The sequence below is a fragment of the Rana temporaria genome, assembly GCF_905171775.1.
Source record: "Rana temporaria chromosome 2 unlocalized genomic scaffold, aRanTem1.1 chr2c, whole genome shotgun sequence".
Taxonomy (NCBI): Eukaryota; Metazoa; Chordata; class Amphibia; order Anura; family Ranidae; genus Rana; species Rana temporaria.
In genome coordinates this window covers 341823-362760 of record NW_024404408.1, presented here as the reverse complement: position 1 = coordinate 362760, position 20938 = coordinate 341823, and the positions used below count along the sequence as shown (strand labels likewise).

Sequence of the window (20938 nt, the reverse complement as noted above, 5' to 3'; positions counted from 1 at the left end):
CAATTTTTTCTATGTCCTATTTTGTACAAATATTGAGGGGTAGACCCACATACAAATACATCGGCGCAGCGTATGTGAGATACGCTACGCCGCTGTAACTTACTTTTTGCTGGTTCGAATCCCCAAAGAATTTGCGCCGTAAGTTACGGCGGCGTAGTGTATCTCAAGCGGCGTAACGGCGCGGAATTCAAATTGGCGATTAGGGGGCGTGTTTCATTTAAATAAAGCGCGTCCCCGTGCCGAATGAACTGCGCATGCGCCGTCCCCAAATTTCCCGCCGTGCTTTGCGCTAAATGATGTCGCAAGGACATAATTTTTTTTAACATAGACGTGACTTATGTACATTCCGATTCACGGACGACTTACGCAAAAAAAAAAATTCAAATTAAACGCGGGAACGACGGCCATACTTAACATGGCAAATCTAACTATACGCAACGAAACACCAGCTTTAACTATACGCCGGGAAAAGCCGACTACAGACGACGTAAAAAAATGAGCCGGACGCTCGTACGTTCGTGGATCGTCGGAAATAGCTAATTTGCATACCTGACGCGGAAAACGACGTGAACGCTACCCAGCGGACGCCGAAGTATTGCATCTTAGATCCGAAGGTGTATGAAGACGTACACCTGTCGGATCTAACCCAGAAGCCGTCGTATCTTGGTTTGAGGATTCAATACAACGATACGACGCAGGAAATTTGAAAGTACGCCGGCGTATCAGTAGATACACCGGCGTACTCGTTCTATGGATCTACCCCTGAATTTTTTTACCCTTTTGTGGTTATACAATCTGTGCCTACAAAGTCCAGCCCTTGAGGGGAAAGTTTTTTCTGCATTATATTCTTAAAAAAAATAAAAATGGTGGCATTTTATGGCTGCCCCCCCCCCCTACTTTTGTGCCCCCCCAATATGAAAGCTAGAGACGCCACTGGTGACGCCACTGCCCGTGTGATCTGTACGGCCGGAGCGGAGTGTTCCTTCTGGAGGAAGGAAAGAGTTAAAGCTCTGAGATGAATGGAGACGTGTATAGAACTTGTACAAACAGACCTTTGTCCCCGTTGTCTGCAAACTTAGTAACAGTTTAACTTGTAGGGCCCCTTGGAACACTCTGTGCTTTATAATATTCAGCTAAAGTCATGCCATGGAACCCCAATGACACTTCTCTTTTTAGTACCTTCTTAAGAGATGATTTATTAGCACAATATCGCTTATTTACTACTTGAATATCACAGCGGAGACACAAGGATCCAGACAGTATTTGTGAAATAACACCAGATAGGAAGAAATCATCTCTTAAGAAGGTACTAAAAAGAGAAGTGTCATTGGGATTCCATGGCATCACTTTAGCTGAATATTATAAAGCACAGAGTGTTCCAAGGGGCCCTACAAGTTAAACTGTTACTAAGTTTGCAGACAACGAGGACAAAGGTCTGTTTGTACAAGTTCTATACACGTCTCCATTCATCTCAGAGCTTTAACTCTTTCCTTCCTCCAGGAGGAACAATCGGCTCCGGCTGTACCGATCACACGGGTGTCAGCGGAGAAGCTGAAAGAGTTAAAGATAAAATGTCTGAAGTCTAAACGTCTACTAATCAGACGTACTCTTGGAGCGTCACCTACACAACATTCTCACCTCGTCCATCTAGACTGGTCACTAGAGCTTCTTCTACAGACTCTGACCCATCACTTCCCTCCTCTGCTAGAGGCACTTTATTAGGATCTATAGAGGGACGACACCGGCCTGGTTTTCTACATCGGAATGAAGGAAACAGCAGAGATACGGCCACAGAGGAGATAGGAAACATCAACTCTACAACAAGTCATCTGCCACTCAGCCAACCTTCCCAACAGAGGATTCCTCATCACCAGAAAGAGACGCAATTCTTACCTTCTCCTCCGCTGAACTGACATCGGGTAAGATGGACCTTCTGGGGAAAGGTTTGGCCTTTAGCTCTAAAGTTCTAATGAAGAAGTTTTTGTTGGCACCGGACTTGTAGAGATATTTTAGGAATATTGATAGATTGAAGGTAGATTATTCTTCGAGAGGCGATATTGAGGGATCATCTGTAGTAACACCACTGAGTAGGTCTGTCTTAGGTTTACAGACACAATAGAAGTTTCCACCGCCCACTACATATGCAGCAGCAGAAATGTCTCTTCATTTGGAGGATAAAGATGGGAAAGTATTACAGGGTATAATCAGGAACTATGGGGTCCTCTCCTAATAATGTAACCATTGAAGAGAAAGGTGCATTGCCATCATTAGCAGCAAGGTGAGATATAACATTGAAGTCAGCTGATAAGGGGGGATGGGTTGTCATTTTGGACACAGCATATAATGACAATGAGGTCATGTGACAATGACCTGATTTAGATGTATATGAGACATTGTCGGGTGGCCCTGTATTAGGTCTACAGAGAACATTGAGATCTATTTTAGATGGAGAGATGAAGAAGGGGGTCATTTCAGAGGATATTTCAGAATATTTATGGACACAACACCCCATTACTCTGCTATTATATACATTACCTAACCTCCAGGTATGTCAGTAGTGGGGGAGAGGAGGATCTTTATATTTTCCAGCAGCTTTACCTGATAAGGTGTTGTCACCTCTGGTACAGAAAAGTAAAGCCTATGTCGGGTTCAGCAGATTTGTTTAGTAAGATTAGATCTCTATTCCTGGGAGATTTGGACATTTAGTGAGTTGGGATGCAGCCAGTTTATAGACATCTATCACCCATGTGGGTGGGATACTGGCATGGAAAATGCTGATGTAAGATTGGGGTCTATAAAGTGAGTAGTGTTGAGCAGAATATGCCATATTCGATTTCGCGATATATCTCGAATATATATTCGAATATTCGAGATATATTCGCTAAATTCGAATATTCGTGATATTTTATCGAAAGTAAATGATTGCGATTTTTCGCTATTGCGAATGCGAAAATAATTGCGATTTTTTGATAACTGCGGTAGGAGCACTCTGATTGGCTCAGAATATTCGTGATATTTTATCGAAATATCGCAACATGCGAATGCGATATTTATTGCGCAATTTCGAGAAATGCTGGAGGAGCGCTCTGATTGGCTCAGAATATTCGTGATATTTTATCGAAATATCGCAACATGCGAATGCGATATTTATTGCGCAATTTCGAGAAATGCTGTAGGAGCACTCTGATTGGCTCAGAATATTCGTGATATTTTACAATACAAAATAATTGCGAATATTCGGCAAATGCGGAAGGAGCACTCTGATTGGCTCAGAATATTCTTGATATTTTACAATACAAAATAATTGCGAATATTCGGCAAATGCAGAAGGAGCACTCTGATTGGCTCAGAATATTCTTGATATTTTACAATACAAAATAATTGCGAATATTCGGCAAATGCGGAAGGAGCACTCTGATTGGCTCAGAATATTCTTGATATTTTACAATAGAAAATAAAAAGTGTTTTGCATTGGTGGTGATTCTTTACTCTATCCATCTGTCACAGCCGTTTGTCAATCAAACACCTTGAAGATTGAACACGTTCATGCTGCATGCTTTGGACTTTTTTTCACTTCACATATCAAAGACATTTTTATGAAAGATTATTTTTCTATTATTGGGACTATATTTCTTTATATATTTTTTTCACTGTGTATTTCACAAGTTATTTGCGCTTGCTTATTTTATAATTTGCCCACATGTCTTGTCACTAGACATATTTTTTATTCTTGTAGAGCGATTCCATTTTCTGTCTTGTATTAATTTATGTTGTATAACATTTTTGAGTTGCTGCTGTATTCTCCCCTTTTTTAAGGTATGCGCAATTTTTTCCTTCTTACAAAAAAAAATAATATCAAACATACAAATATTCATAACAGAAACATACACAAAGCCCCCCCCTTTTGCATCAGAGACAATCAGAGTTCTCCTACCACAGTTATCGAAAATTCGCAATCATTTTCGCATTCGCAATAGCGAAAAATCGCAATTTTTTTTTTTTTCAATTTGGCAACATAAAAGGATCGCCTCAGCTTAGCTACTCGGCCCAGGGTCTCTAATCATACCAGCAATGCTTTTAGACGTCGATAGGATGTGATCTGTTTTAAAAATCAAATTGAAAAAATGCGAATATTCGGAATTGCGAATATTCACCGCGAAATTCGAAATATAGCGCGATTTCTCGAATATGCTATATTCGAGTCGAATATTCGCAATGCGAATATTCGTGAGCAACACTAAAAGTGAGATGGGAAATTACTTTCTCCAGAAACTATGGCCCGGATTCACGTAGGAGATACGACGGCGTATCTCCAGATACGCCGTCGTATCTCTGAGTCTGAGGCGTCGTTTCTTGGCGCCTGATTCAAAGAATCAGATACGCCAAAATTTCTCTAAGATACGACCAGCGTAAGTCTCCTATGCCGTCGTATCTTAACTGCATATTTACGCTGGCCGCTAGGGGCGTGTATGCTGATTTACGCCCAGAAATATGTAAATCAGCTAGATACGCCTATTCACGAACGTACGCCCGGCCGACGCAGTACAGATACGCCGTTTACGTTAACCTTTTTCCGGCGTAAAGTTACCCCTGCTCTATGAGGCGTACCAATGTTAGGTATGGACGTCAGAACAGCATCGAATTTTTCACGTTTTACGTTGTTTGCACAAGTCGTTCGCGAATAGGGCTGGGCGTCATTTACGTTCACGTCTAAAGCAATGACTATTTGCGGCGTAATTTGGAGCATGCGCACTGGGATACTTTCACGGACGGGGCATGCGCCGTTCGTAAAAAGCGTAATTTACGTAGGGTCACGATAAATTTGCATAACACACGCCCACATCTTCCAAATTTGAATTAGGCGGGCTTACGTGGGCCTATTTACGCTACACCGCCGCAACTTTGCTTTGTGAATGCTGCACTTGCCTGTCAAAGTTGCGGAGGCATAACGTAAATAGGATACGTTACGCCCGCACAAAGATGCGCTTTCCTACGTGAATCTGGCCCTACTAGTTCTTGTGTAAGGATGTGTACTATGGCCAGCCAAGACCATACACAGCCCATTTATGAACAGACATGAAGACCTGCCTGTGTTTTCCAATGTGACCTCTTCTACACATTGTGTGACATATCGGCATCACATGGAATAACTTTTGATGACCATAATATTGGGGATCTTCCCCAGAATATTATAACATGACATATAAGGATTGTTTATCATTTTTGGACATCGGGGTGATGGGGATAGGCTCCTGATTGGTTACTGATCTGTATATGAAACTCGCCCAATTTATGAAATTGGAGAGAATTGTGGATTCACCAAACTAATTAGATTTGGGGAAACAAGAAATGGGAAAGAAATGTCCACACATTTTGGAAAGAGCCCGGCCCAGTTTGCATGCAAAGGATGCTGTGCGGATATCAAATATTGTTCTTCCCAACACTGCTGCAGAAGTTCCTACAAATGTGTTGCACTTGTAGGTTGTTTTGCTTTCATCCTTCTGTCCCGTTCATTCCAAACCACCTCAGTGGGGTTTAGGTCTGGAGACTGCTGACCATTCCATGATTTGAAGCCTACCGTTTTGTTCTTTTCTTCTAAGGTAGTTCTGGCACATGTATCAATGCATAAAAAGTTTTAAAAACGTCTGTTTCTTCGGGAGCAGTGATTGGGGCTGTAATGTATTGTCGGATCCCGGCAATATAGACAAAAATACCAAAGATACAAAAAAAAAAGGCGTAGATGTCCCCCCCCAAATCCATACCAGACCCTGGCCCTGTTAAACAGGGGCAGAAAAAATAAGCCTTGGGTGGTGGTGCCCTAAACCAAAAATATTGATGGAAGCTAGCTTGGATTTCTGGGGACTGAAAAGCATCCCTTGAAGACTGCTGCTGAGTGTTTTCCTCTACATCCATGCTGACACAATCCTCCTCCTCCTCTTCCTGTGTGTTTGGCGGGCCCGCAGGAATGCTATCTGGATTAAGGGGGCCTTGAAAAAAAGGAAGTCCTTCTCTCCCTCCCGCTGTTCTGCCTCAAGTGCCCTGTACATGATTCCACAAAGTGTGTACTCCAGCAGGAAGACTAGAGGGACAGTATCACTGATGCATGCATTGTCACTGCTCACCATCCTCTCGGCCTCCTCAAATGGTGACAGGGCAGTGCATGCATCCTTGATCAGTAGCCACTGGCATGGTGAAAAGAAGCCAAGCTCCCCTGACCCTGTCCTGGTGCCATGCTCGCACAGGTACCCTGCTGTGTGTGCAGCCGCTGCAGCATTGCCAACATTGAGTTCCACCCGGTGGTCATGTAACAAATGAGGCGGTTGGTGGGCAGGTGGAACTCCCTTTGAATGTCAGCCAGCCAAGCACTGGCATTGTATGACTGGCAGAAATGACCACAGACTTTTCTGGCCTATCTCAGGCGATCCTGGAAGCCTGGGTATCTTAGGAACCTCTACACCACCAAATTCAGGACATGTGCCAAACATGGAACATGGGTCAAGTGTCTCTGTCGGAGGGTGGAGAGAAGGTTGGTGCCATTGTTGCATACAACCATTCCTGGCTGAAGCTGGCAAGATGTCAACCACCTCTGACCCTTCCCCTGCAGAGCTGACAGAATCTCTGTGCCAGTGAGGATCCTGTCCCCTAGGCAGACCAAGTCAAGCACCACATGGCACTAGGCCACATGCCCTCAACATGGGGAGGATGTCCCCATGTTGATGGGGACATGGGCCTCATCCCCACAACCCTGGCCAGTGGTTGTGGGGGTCTGCGGGCGGGGGGCGGGTGTCTGGCTACCTTGATCCCCGGTGGTCTGTCCAGGCCCTTTTGGACCGCCAGCCTCTCAATGGCACTCCTCAGATGGACTCCCCACCGAACAGCAGTACCGCTTAGGATCTTCAAAGGTGGGAACCTAGTCACCCACTGGGTCCACGTCGCTGCTCAAATGTTCCAGGCCAACATGGTCCCGTAAACCAGGAACACCGCGTGGCACGCATGCCCTGGACAGGTAGGTCATAACGCCGGGGCGCCGTGATGTGGCCATCCTAAAGGTGGGTGCCACACTGGACAAAAGAAGAACCCAGAACCAATGGCATCTGCCCCATAAATACCCTCCCCCAGCATGCAGAGCGAGGCCAAACCCTCCTGTCTGGCTGCTGTGGAAGAGCACCCAAACCTTGACTCCACTGCTGCCACCTACTGCACAGGGGTGGGAAGAACACCCCAGTGCAACAGAATAAGCCCACAGCACAGCCAAGCTGAGACAGAGACCCTGTTTTGCACACAACAATTTGGATCAGAGTTTAACTACACTCCGATCTACCTCTGAATTTAACTAGCACCAGTACTATAAAGTAACCAGGCGCTACAGCTCTATACATGTATAGGAGTATAAAGAGGACCTGTCATGGCTCTATACATGTATAGGAGTATAAAGAGGACCTGTCATGGCTCTATACATGTATAGGAGTATAAAGAGGACCTGTCATGGCTCTATACATGTATATAGGAGTATAAAGAGGACCTGTCATGGCTCTATACATGTATATAGGAGTATAAAGAGGACCTGTCATGGCTCTATACATGTATATAGGAGTATAAAGAGGACCTGCCATGGCTCTATACATGTATAGGAGTATAAAGAGGACCTGTCATGGCTCTATACATGTATATAGGAGTATAAAGAGGACCTGTCATGGCTCTATGCATGTAAAGGAGTATAAAGAGGACCTGTCATGGCTCTATACATGTATATAGGAGTATAAAGAGGACCTGTCATGGCTCTATACATGTATATAGGAGTATAAAGAGGACCTGTCATGGCTCTATACATGTATATAGGAGTATAAAGAGGACCTGTTATGGCTATATACATGTATATAGGAGTATAAAGAGGACCTGTCATGGCTCTATAAGATTCAGAGTATCAGAGATAATATTGAAAATATGTATTACTCTGAATCTATACCTGTGTCTCTCAGGGCATCGTCCTCTACGCTTGATCCCTGCATTGCACAGCTGATGAAGGACGCCTGTGAGACCCTGGCCCCTTTTATAGCAGACATTGTAAGCACATCTTTTTCATTTGGAGTGGTGGCAAGTATTCTGAAGCAGGCGGTGGTTATACCCCTGCTTAAGAAATCTAACTTGCCGCACTCCGTGCTCAGTAACAATCGATCTATTTCCACCTTACCGTTCCTTGCAAAGATCATGGAAAGAGCAGCGGTATGGCAGTATCAGCCTCACTTACAATCTAACAACATCTTTGATGACCTCCAGTCAGGTTTCCGACCTGACAGAGGCTCTGAAACGGCCTTGGTTAAAGTTCAGGATGATCTCCTCTGGTCCTTGGATAGGAATGACACCTCGGCCTTAGTACTTCTGGATCTGTCGTCAGCTTTTGATACCATCGATCACATCAGACTGTTGGAAAGACTAGGGACTGTGGCTGGCACTGATGGTACTGCATTGGCATGGATGGCCTCATTTCTGCAGGAGAGAGTTCAGCGGGTAACATTGGGACCGTATTACTCTGCTGATAGCTCTCTCTCCTGTGGGGTGCCTCAGGGTCGGCTTTATCACCCATCCTATTTAACATCTACATGAGACCATTGTTGTACATCATACGTCGCCACAAACTCCTTTTCCACGTCTGCGCTGACGACACCCAGATATACTTTCGCCTTCCCAGGACCAACGAGAGGCAAGTGGATCTTGCCTCTTGTTTGGAGGAGATTAGAACCTGGATTGGAGCCAACTATCTCAAACTTAACCTCCCTGGCGGTATGATTCTGTCTGGAATTACGTACCAAAAGCGGTACCATTATTTTTCAAGGAAATTTGGCGTTTTATACTGTAGGCCTGCAATTCTTAGGAAGAACTCACTTAAATCTAACCAAGAGTCTAGTAGACATCCCGGGTATGAATTTTTTTAAAAAACAAAATGATAAATTATAATATAATAAATAACTATAAATAATTATAACAAATAATAATATAATTATAATAAAAAATTATTCAATAATGTAATCAACTAAAAATCACTGAAATTTGCTCAGTTGCAGAATTGTCGCTGTCATTACTTTTATTTTTTTATGACAAATTTTCCCACAAATCGCTATCGCTCAATTCTGCAAGTGATTATAATTTATTATCGCTGTTTTCTAGCTGCTCTAAAACCATTTTTGACATAAAGGGACACTTTTGGTTGCTATGGACAATCTACAGTTTGCAGGCAGAAAGAACAGTTTTTATTATATAAAAGAACATGTAGGACACTGGGGAGACCACTAGGGACAAGGGGGGGTGTATTTTTTACATACAGTACTGTAACCTATAAGATTACAGTATACTGTATGTAATGTGTTTGTTTACTTTTTTTAATTTGGCGATGTTCTCCGCCCCCGTGCGTCGTAACGTCGCAGGGAACGGAGATCGGGGGCACACGGGGACACTGTGAATCGAGCGAGGACCCGCTCGCTCACACAGCGGGGATGCATCGCAGGATCCAGGGACAAGGTAAGTAATTCCCTGTCTGTGGATGCTGCGAAAAGCCGCGCCGCTGCACGATCTGCACATCGACCCCGAGCGTGACTCGGGGATACCGATAGTAGCATGGAAAAACCACCCCGAGTCACGCTCGGGGATACCGCTAAGGAGGTTAATGGCTCCAAAACTGAAAATATGATCTTCAGTAACCATGATTGGCCTAGTAAGATGACCGACTGGCCTGACTCTTTTAAACAGAGCCCGGTACCAGTCACCAAGGTCAGGGACCTGGGGGTCATCTTTCATTCTAAGTTGACACTCCGTAGCCAGGTAAAATTGTTTTTCTTATTTATTTTTTTATTAAATATTTTTATATATATAAATGTATTATTCTTTCACCATTTTTTTTCTGTTTTAGTTGTTGGAATGGATTCCCAACTAGGAATGTACTTTGTCCTTTTACTGGGGTCTTTTACACTTCTTTTCTTCTTTTCCCTTTTTTGTTTATCTGCTTTTTGTTTCTTTTATCTTTTTTGTGTTGTTTTATACTTTTCAGCTAGTTGGACACAGCGCCATCTGGTGACTGCTCTCCATGCTGCACCCTCTGTAATGATCAGTGCTGTTACTTTAGTGATCCTCCCTATGAGACAAATACAGGAAATACCAGTGTGGGCGTGTACCAAATGTAACGTTCTGTATTTTTTTCCTGTTTTCAGCCATTTTAGATCTGGTTCCAGGAAGTTCAACAGCTTCTCAGTCTCCATCTTGAACACACGGCCACCAGCATGAGATTTTCTCCATATCAGACCACACAGGTAAGTCAGGTATATATCCTATTCATGGTACAGGGCTCCTGTCCCTCTATAGCAGTGTTTCTCAACTCCAGTCCTCAAGGCTCCCCAACAGGTCATGTTTTCAGGCTTTCCATTATTTTGCACAGGTGATTTGATCAGTTTCACTGTCTTAGTAATTACCACAGCCATTTCATCTGAGGGAAATCCTGAAAACATGACCTGTTAGGGCGCCTTGAGGACTGGAGTTGAGAAACACTGCTCTATAGACATAGCAATCATCTGTGATCGTCTCTTCCTCCTTGTGTTTAATGATCTGGGTATACTGTGTGTATATATATATATAGAGAGAGAGAGATTGTATTTCCACACATTGGCCGGGATTCAGAAAGAACTTACGCCAATGTATCTACTGATACGCCGCGTAAGTCCACGGATGCGCCGTCGTATCTTTGCGCCGTACCCACAAAACTAGATACGCCAGAAAATAGGCTTCTTCCGACCAACGTAACGTTCCTACGCCGGCGTATCGTGGGCACATATTTACGCTGGACGCATCTGGCGCTCCCATTGATTTCCTATTCAAATATGCAAATGAGGGATATACGGCGATTCAGAAATGTACGTGCGCCCGGCGCAGGCTACGCGCGGTGCGCGTAAGTTGTACGTCCGGCCTAAAGTTACCCCTCATAAAGCAGGGGTAACTTTGCACCACACTTGCACAGGTCAGCTGGAGAGCAGCTACAGCAGCACCGTTACGGACGTGCTGAGCAACCACACTTGCAGGGCAACACATTCGTATGCCAACATGCCAGGGGCAGCGGTGGTCATAGCACTACTGCATCTACAGGCACGGAGGAGGGCACGGGAGAGGATCTACCGAACGAGCATGAATGTCTTTGGCATGGGTTGATTCGGAGGTGTATCGCATCTTCAGATTCAGCCCTGCTGCCGTCCTGGAATTAGCCACAGCCCTGCATGATGACATCACCAGCAAGACACGCCGCTCACATGCAGTGCAGCCTCTGGTCAAGGTCCTGGCAACACTGCATTTCCTTGCCAGTGGATCTTTCCAGCATACAAGTGGAGTTGTGGCTGGGATGTCACAATCCACCATGAGCAGATGCGTGCACCAGGTTGTCCCCGCAATCCTCACACGCATTTCCCACCACATCATCAGACCCACCCATGAGCACCTGCGGCAGAAGGCAATGCAGGATTTCTACAGAATTGCCAGGTTCCCACGCACCGTGGGGGCCATTGATTGCACACATGTGGCACTACGGCCTGTCTTTCAGGGTCTTTCCCAGTGACGTATGAGGGTGCGTCAGAGGGGGCGGGGTCACGTGATGGGTGGCCGGCGCTTCCCCTATATAAGTAATGTCACAGCTCCAGCGCGTCATTCCGCTGGGCTGTGTCCAGCGGAGAGTGGAGCTCCCCTGCTGCGCTCTGGACGGATAGATCGCTGGACCGGACCGCTGATCATCCATCGCTGGAGAGATCATCCGTCGCTGGATAGGAGACAGTGGATTCACATCGCTGGATTTTTTATTTTTTTTAATTAATAAAGGATTTTTTTCTACGGTGTCTGTTTTTTTTAACTATTTACACTTCCTTCGTGAAATGGTAGAGGTACAGTGTACCCCATTACCAATTCACATAGGGGGGGGCAGGATCTGGGGTCCCCTTTGTTAAAGGGGTCTTCCAGATTCTGATAAGCCCCCTGCCCGCAGACCCCCACAACCACCGGGCAAGGGTTGTGGGGATGAGGCCCTTGTCCCCATCAACATGGGGACATCCTCCCCATGTTGAGGGCATGTGGCCTGGTGCGGTTCAGGAGAGGGGGGGCGCACTCCCTCCCCCCCCTCTTTTCTGCGGCCGGCCAGGTTATAATTTGGGGTGGAGTTCCCCTTAAAATCCACACCAGACCTGAAGAGCCTGGTATGGATATTTGGGGGGAACCCTACGTCATTTTTTTTATTTTTTTTTACGGCGGGGTTCCCCTTAATATCCATTCCAGACCTGAAGGGCCTGGTAATTTAATTTGGGGGACCCCCACACATTTTTTTCCCTTTATGAATGAATCATCTCTGTAATTGCCAGAGCCGACAATTCATTAGAGCCGCAAAGCCGGTTTTAAATGGCTTTTTTTCTTTCAGAAATTACACTTTGTGCAGGGACAGTTTTATGTATCGGAAACATGCGATGTTTCACATGCTGACTTTACACCCCCCCTAGGTACGAAATTTAAAGCAATATTACACTTTTATTGTTTCACTTTTAGCATTATTAAACTCACTGCTCTTGAAAAAACGGCCGTTTAAAAAAAAAATTTGCATTGATGAATGTTTCCTGGGACAGGACCCGGGTCCCCAAACACTTTTTAGGACAATAACTTGCATATTAGCCTTTAAAATTAACACTTAAGATTTCTCCCATAGACTTTAACAGGGTGTTCCGCGGCTTTTCGAATTTGCCGCGAACACCCCTAATTGTTCGTTGTTCGCCGAACAGGCGAACAGGCAATGTTTGAGTCGAACATGAGTTCGACTCGAACTCGAAGCTCATCCCTATAGGTGAGGTTGAAAAAAGACTCAAGTACATCAACTCCAACCTATTAGCTAGATTCAGAAAGATTTACGACGGCGTATCAGTAGATACGCCAACGTAACTCTGAATCTACGCCGTCCTAAATTTAAGCGTATTCTGGAAACCAGATACGCTTAAATTAGGCTAAGATACGAGCGGCGTAAATCTCAGACGCTTTCGTTTCTTAGGGTGCAATATTTACGCTGGCCGCTAGGTGGCACTTCCGTTGAGTTTGGCGTAGAATATGCAAATGCCTAGATACGCCGATTCACGAACGTACATGCGCCCGTCGCAGTAAAGATACACCGTTTACGTAAGGCGTTTTCCGGCGTAAAGTTATTCCAACAGATAGCTAGACTAGTCAATGTTAAGTATTGCCGTCGTTCCCGCGTCAAAATTTGACATTTTTACGTCGTTTGCGTAAGTCGTTCGCGAATAGGGCTGGACGTAATTTACGTTCACGTCGAAACCAATACGTCCTTGCGGCGTACTTTGGAGCAATGCACACTGGGATATGTACAGGGACGGCGCATGCGCCGATCGTAAAAAAACGTCAATCACGTCGGGTCACCACCCATTTACATAAAACACGCCCCCCTCATCCTCATTTGAATTAGGCGCGCTTACGCCGGCCCCATTTACGGTACGCCACCGTAACTTAGGAGGCAAGTGCTTTGTGAATACTGCACTTGCCTCACTTACTTACGGCGGCGTATCGTAAATACGATACGCTTCGCCGCCGTAAAGATACACACGGCTACCTGAATCTAGCTATATGTGTGTGATTATATGTCAGTATTACATTGTATATCCCTGTATGTTGTGATTCAGGTGCTTATCTAATAGTTTTTTACACCATCGATGCCCCTCCCCTGCTCAGACCACCGCCTGTGGAAGGGAATTCCACATCCTTGCCGCTCTTACAGTAAAGAATCCCCTACATAGTTTGTTGAACCCTTTTCTTATAATTTTAATGAGTTGCCATGTGTCTTTTTAAATTCCCTTTTGCTGAAAAATGTTCTCCCTATTGTGGGGTCACCAGTCCGGTATTTGTGAAATCATCTCCCCTCCCCCGTCTCTTCTCCAAAGAGAATAAGTTCAGAGCTCACAACCTTTCCTCATCACTAATATCCTCCATTCCTCCTCCAGACCCTTTATTAGCTTTATTTCCCTTTTCTTTGTACTCTCTCCATTTCCAGTACATCCTTCCTGAGGACTGGTGCCCAGAACTGGATGGCATACTCCAGGTGCGGCCGGACCAGAGTCTTGTAGAGGGGAGAATTATTGTTTTATCTCTGGAATTGATCCCCCTTTTTTTTTTTTTTTGCAAATATCTTTATTTGGATTTCCATCTTACAGATAGGAAGGGTAAAAACAACCCCAAAACAGTAGTCAATATGCAGTATACCAGAGCAGTACAACATAAACAAACAAAAGTGATGACTTATACAGTAGCAACAAAGAAAAAAAACAAAAAAAAACAAAAGTAAAACCCTCAGGAGTAGAAGCATGAAGCAAATACCCAACACTGAATGTTATACAGTATGTATCAGCCTAACCACATCCATAGCTAGCATAGCTACGGGACTTAATGGCTGTAAGTATAAAAGAGTCATGGAAGTCAAGGAGCTCCAAAAAGCCATGGTCGTATTACGGTGTTCAAGAAGTAGAGGGGTCAGATAGATCAGAGACCTTAAGGTGGCCTAACGAGTTGGTGAGGTCTCTTTTCAAGTACCAGTCGGTATAGCGAAATGGTCGCATGACTTCTTGTAAGACTGTCCGAGTTAATGTGGCCACAATATAGGTACGCCATCTCGCAAAAAAACGGGAAGTAGAGCGAAAGTTTAGCGTAATCGTGTCCAGCCTCTCCAAGTAAAAGAGTGAGAGCATGGTCCTTTTCACTGCTTCCAGCGAGGGTGGTGTTGGTGAAATCCAATGGGACATAATAGTCCTGCGAGCTACTAGGAGGCAGAGATGAGCCCATTGCGGAATAATGAGGGGCGCCAGTGCCGTTGTAGAGGATGCTAGTGGCGTGTAGTCAAACAGGCATAATAACCGATCCTTCGGGATCCTAGTATCATGGACTGTGCATATGTGGGCAATGACAGAGTCCCAGAATTTGGAGATGGCTGTACAGTCCCAAAGACGGTGTATCAACGTGGGGCGAGGCTGGGAGCACCAGGAGCATTGCGCTTGAGTTGGGTCCGCTTTATTGAAGCAAAACGGGAAATACGCTCTGTGTATAATCTTAAATTGTGTTTCACGCCATGTTTCCGATATAGTTAGTTTGCGAACATGTCTGTATCCCTCAAGGATTTTTTCCGGTAGATCATCATCGTCAAATAGGGTGGACCATTTTCGGAATGGCGCAAGGTGGTATTTCTCCGTTTGGTGTTGAATAAGGTAGGAGTAAAGACTGGAGATGGAATAGTCGTTTCTCTTTAGTACAACATCAATGAAGGACTGCTGGAAAGGATCAGATTTAGGTCCATGACAAGACCTCAGATAGTCAATTAGTTGATGGTAAAAGAAGGAGTGCGACGGTGGTAATGAGAATTCACTCGACAGGGCCCCGAAGGACTTAAACTTAGCAGGTTCACCATGGTAGACAGAGGTTATTTTCGTTAGCCCTTTGATTTGCCAGTGATCAAATGCTTTGTGAAGAGTGGACGGAAGAAACATAGGGTTGCCCTGGATTGGTAGATAGCGTGAGATACTAGATGGAAGGCCCAACAATTTCCGTACCTCCCTCCAAGCGATGACTGTATCTCTAATAAGTATACTTGACTTGAGGTAGGATGGTAGAGCATTATTATTGGAGTGAAGGATGGCTGAAAGGGTATGTGGGGCAGTCAGAGCACCCTCAAGTAGGATATTGCAATATTTTGACTTTCCACTCAGCCAGTCCATTCCCTGTCTAAGTAAGCATGAAAGATTATAAAACCAAATATTGGGTAGACCCGCCCCACCCTCAGACTTTGGGAGGCATAGTTTTTGCAGCGCAATGCGCGGCTTTTTGCGGGACCATATAAAAGTAGACAGAGCCCTATGGATTTTTTGCACATCAGAGTGTTTCAATAATAAAGGTATGGTCTGCATCGGATAAAGTAAGCGTGCAAATGACACCATTTTAAAAAGGTGGCATCTCCCAAAGAGTGAGAGGGGGAGGGCCGCCCATGCTTCTAGCTCCTTGACAATTTTTTAAATTAACGGAGGGTAATTAAGGACATACAAAGAAGATGGGTCACGGCCTATGCGTATGCCTAGGTATGTAATGTGTTGAGTTGCCATAGTAAATGGAGATAGAGGTCTCCATCTAGGAGATAATCGTGGGTTGAGTGCCAGAATTTCGCTTTTGTCAAAATTTATATGAAAGCCAGAGCATAGTCGGAAGGCCGCAAAGTGATCTCGGAGTCTGTCAAAGTCTGTGAGGGGGTCAGTGGAGAATAGGAGTATGTCATCTGCAAATAGGGCAGAGCGAAGAACTTGGTTACCCACGGGGACGCCACTGATCCCTTCATGGGAGTTGAGTAATCTCGACAGGGGCTCAATGGCAAAATTAAAAAGTAGGGGGGACAGGGGGCATCCCTGCCTTGTCCCTTTTGTTAGGGGTATCGAGTTCGAGACAAAATCAGGGGTAACAAGACGCGCAGTTGGTGATGCGTACATTTGTTGCAAAAATCGCATGATCAGGCCCGAAAAACCGAACCGTTCCATTACTTTGAACAACCAAGACAGACTAACGTTGTCAAAGGCTTTTTCGGCATCTAATGAAATAATAGCGACGTCGTGATCGGGGTGCGTTTTAGCGTATTCCAGTGCCAGCAAAACCTTACGGATGTTTAGAGTCGCCGAGCGTCCCGGGACAAAGCCAGATTGAGCCGAGTGTAACAAAGAAGGGAGTAGCGGAGCCAAGCGTGACGCAATAATTTTGGAAAGAATTTTGACGTCCACGTTAATTAGGGAAATTGGGCGGTAGGAGCCTGGCAATAAGGGATCCTTCCCCTTCTTAGATAGCAGTTTTATGTGCGCCTGCGTACCAGTAGGAAGGTAGGGGCCCCCCTCCCACATGGCTGCATATACCCGTTGTAGGGTGTCCGGAACAAAGTCCTTAGTCAATTTAAAAAATTCAGCTGTGTAGCCGTCTGGGCCTGGGGCCTTAGCAGATGCCATGTTTTTGATTGTGCGCCGGATATCATCAGAGGTGATAGGGGCGTTAAGCTCCTCTAGTTGTGCAATTTTAAGCTTGGGCAGACGGATCTTAGCCAGGAGAGCTTCCGCAGCAACATTGTCCATCTGGTCAGCTGCATAGAGTTTTGTGTAGTAATCCTCAAGCAAGTTACTAATTTCAGCAGGCGAGGTGACCAGAGAGCCAGTCGTATCTTTCAGGGAGGAAATATGAGTGGGTCTTCTTGGCCCCGAGCACAACTTGGCTAGTAACTTGCCTGCTTTGTTGCCGTATCTGTGATAATGCAGATTAACGTATGACATTTTAGCAGCTTCTTGCTGTTCCGCCCAAAGGTCAAACGTACGCTTAGCCTGACGCCACTCTTGTATATTATTGGGAGTGCGACTTAGGCCCCATACTCACGAGCAAACATGTCTGCTGAAACTGGCCCGCAGGCCAGTTTCAGCAGACATGTTTGGTCGTGTGTGGGCGCGAGCGGGCCGAATTCCAGCAAACATTTGCCCGCCGGGCCTTTTCCCAGCAGACAAATATTCCTGGACTTGTTTTAAAACAGCCCGCTGGAATTCAGCCCGCTCGGACATGTACGGTCGTCAGTACAGACCTACCGTACATGTCCAGCCGCCCGCCGTGCCTCGCATGCGTCGAATGACTTCGACGCATGCGTGGAAGCATTTTAAAGGCGGGCCGCCCACGTCGCCGCGTCATTGTCGCGGCGACACCGCGTCATCGACGCGGCGACACCGCGGACACGCCCCGCGTATTGTTTACGCGCGGACTTCTGTACGATGGTGTGTACAACCATCGTACAGAAGCCCTCTGGCAGACATGTATGGTGAAAACGGTCCGACGGACCGCTTTCACCATACATGTTTGTCCGTGTGTACCCGGCCCTAGAGTTAGGCGTTCGTGTGTCAAACGTAGAGCCTCACTCGCCCGTTCATATTGCTGCCTGGCATGTATTTTAAATTGAGTGGTATACAAGATAATCTTCCCTCTCAGGAAAGCTTTGCCAGCTTCCCAGAAGAGGTTTGGATTGGTGATGTGTTCCCCGTTAGTTGAGGTGTATTCGTTCCATGCTTCACGAAGCATGTGGCCGAAGTCATCATTGTCAGCTAGATATGAAGGAAATCGCCATGTGGGCGAGGGGGAAGAGGGTGTAGCCTGTGCCATATGTATAATAATGGGGCTGTGATCCGAAATTCTGGCATCCGCAATCTCCGAATCGCACAAAGTAGTCGTTAATGCAGGGGAGGCAAAAAAGTAGTCGATGCGGGAAAACGAGTTGTGCGGGGGCGAAAAGAAGGTATACTCCTGATCCGTCGGGTGCATCAGACGCCACATATCTACATACCGCATGGAGGCAATAGATCGCGCTAGTGGAGTCGAGTCGGTCATCGGGGAGGAGGAATCGTGCGGTCCGTGTGCCACTTTACTCGTGCGGTCGGCCAGTGTGGACATGACGGAATTGAAGTCCCCTCCTACCAGGTGAAGGGTTTCAGGGGCAGTAAGTATCCATTGTACCATATCCTGGAAAAAGGAGAAGTCCGGGGCGTTAGGGGCATAAATATTGGTGATGGCAACTTGTTTGATTCCTAAAGTCAAGTGTACAGTCAGCTTGCGGCCTGTCGAGTCTGCTCTGACCTCCCTAACAGTGTGTCGCAGATTCTTGTGCAGCAAGATAGCCACTCCAGCATTACGGCCTATAGCCGGTGAGGCATACACCGAGCCTACCCATAGTTTACGGAGACGTGTTAGATCATTCGCGGACAGGTGTGTCTCCTGTAACAGAGCCACGTCCGCCCGGAGACGCTTCAAATGCCTAAGGATGGACATACGTTTGCATGGAGAACGAAGCCCCTTAACATTCCATGAGACAAACCTCAGGTGACTCCCACTGGCTGACGAGGCCATGTCTGAGGTAAAATGGTATATTGAGGTGGGGGCTTGCCAAGAGGCACCCCTGAAGGCAGGGCATCTTCAGCACGAGAGTCACCCAAGTGTCTCAGGTCTCCTGAGGGTAGAAACGCAATACAAATAGGAATAAACAATAAACAGTCATCATAAGTACCTAAAAAAAGAAATAACAGAGCAACATTTAGGTGTAACGAACACCCATCACACGATAAACACTTCACTTTTTTCCACATGAGGTTCCACTACCTAGTTAGGCTCCCGCTACTCATCAGCACCTCTTCTGATGTCGGTAAATAAGCTACAGGGAGGGGGAGGGCACCACGTAGGCCAAGTATACGGGGGTCCATGAAGCGAGCATAGTGACTCCAGACAGAGGCGCATGTATCAGCGGACGAATGGTCAGCCCTTGTGTGTGAGCAGAAATGGACCGATCAGCAGCTGGAGCCTCTACAGCGCACTTTTTTTTTTTTGTTTATTGTGAGAGCTAAAGAACAACGCCATTATAACAGGAACATAGTCAGGTAACCACTAAACAGGATCAGGCACAGAGTTCAAATATTTTCAAGGTCCTCCATCGCAACATAGGGTCCAGTCGGACCGAAAGACAAAATAATAATAATAAAAAAAAAAAAGAAAAACAAGGGCAGACTAGACCAGGAATAAGAGGACTAAAGAAAGGAAAGGGGGACCATATTACCCGTTTCCAGTGCGAGTCCGATAAAGAAAAAAAAAGGGTTTCATCGTGGGCTGTCAGCGACCGCCAGATCTGTCCTCCTTCTGCGTGACGCGGATGCGTTTGTAAGGGGGCTTAGTCGGGCTACTTTGTTTAGGCAGTGTAGATGAAGAAGGAGCCTGCGGAGAGGATGAATTTTCTGCAGAGTTGGCGAGATCCATATCCGTTCCCAGGGTGTTGACGTAACTTTCTGCTTCGTCAGGTGTGGCAAAGGTGAGTTGTTCCCCGTCTTGCGTTTGGACACGAAGGAGTGCCGGGTAAGCCAACGAGAACCGGATTTGGGCATTGTGAAGATCGCAGAGAAGGCCTTGCGCTGTTTCATTACCTCCACGGAGTAGTCCGCAAAAAGCAGTAGTCGCGCTCCATCTACAGACAGCGTGCGTGTGCGGCGAAACTTCTGCATAATGGCCGCCTTGTCAGCATAATTGAGGTATTTTACTATGACGTGGCGTGGTTTGACATGACTTTCAGAGTATTGCCCGATGCGATGCGCCCTTTCAATGGTGCAGGGTATGCGGAGACCTAATTGCTCAGGAATTATTTTCGCGCAAATATTCGTGAGTTGAGTGGCGGAAACCGACTCAGGGAGTCCAATAATGCGCAAATTATTCCTTCTCGAGCGATTTTCCAAATCGTCGAGTTTGCGCCAGATGTCCCTATGTGCGACATCAATGCGTGCCAGCATAGCTGAGGCAGCTGAGGAGTCATCCTCTAGCGAAGAGATCCTGTCTTCTGCATGTGTGAGTCTCTGTGCCTGTGCCTGCACTTCAATATGGAGCTGTTCCAGCCCTCTGTGTACTGCAGCATGCACAGTGGCAGTGAGCGTGGGGCCCAGCAAAGCCACCACTGCTTGCGCTATACCAGCAGGGGAAGCAGGGTCTATAGCTGCTGGTGGCATAGGAGCCGTGAGGGGCTGCAGTTGTGGCTGTGTCTGCAACTGATCAGGCGCTGATAGCAGCTCTGCCTGCGTGCGAGTGGCGGCCATCTTGCCTGCATCAGCCGTCGGCTCTCCCGCTGTGTGGGTCGCGGCGGCCGCCACTCGAGCATACGATCGCTCCACAAAGCGATCCATCTGAGCCCAGGATGTGGCGGGGGCGGAGGGGGGGGTCTCCCCGAAGCTGTAGCTGGGTGAATCGGCCGGGTTTGAGAGGAGCGCGGCGGGAGCTGAGGGAATCTACCTCTTCCTCATGTGGCGCCGGAACCGGAATGATCCCCTTTTTTAATTCCAATATTCTG

The 20938-nt window shown here is 46.3% G+C and overlaps 1 pseudogene; it reads left to right on the top strand.

Annotated features, from left to right (window-relative positions):
- LOC120921551 overlaps window positions 1–20938 on the top strand; it is a 183166-nt pseudogene that overhangs the window by 106517 nt on the left and 55711 nt on the right.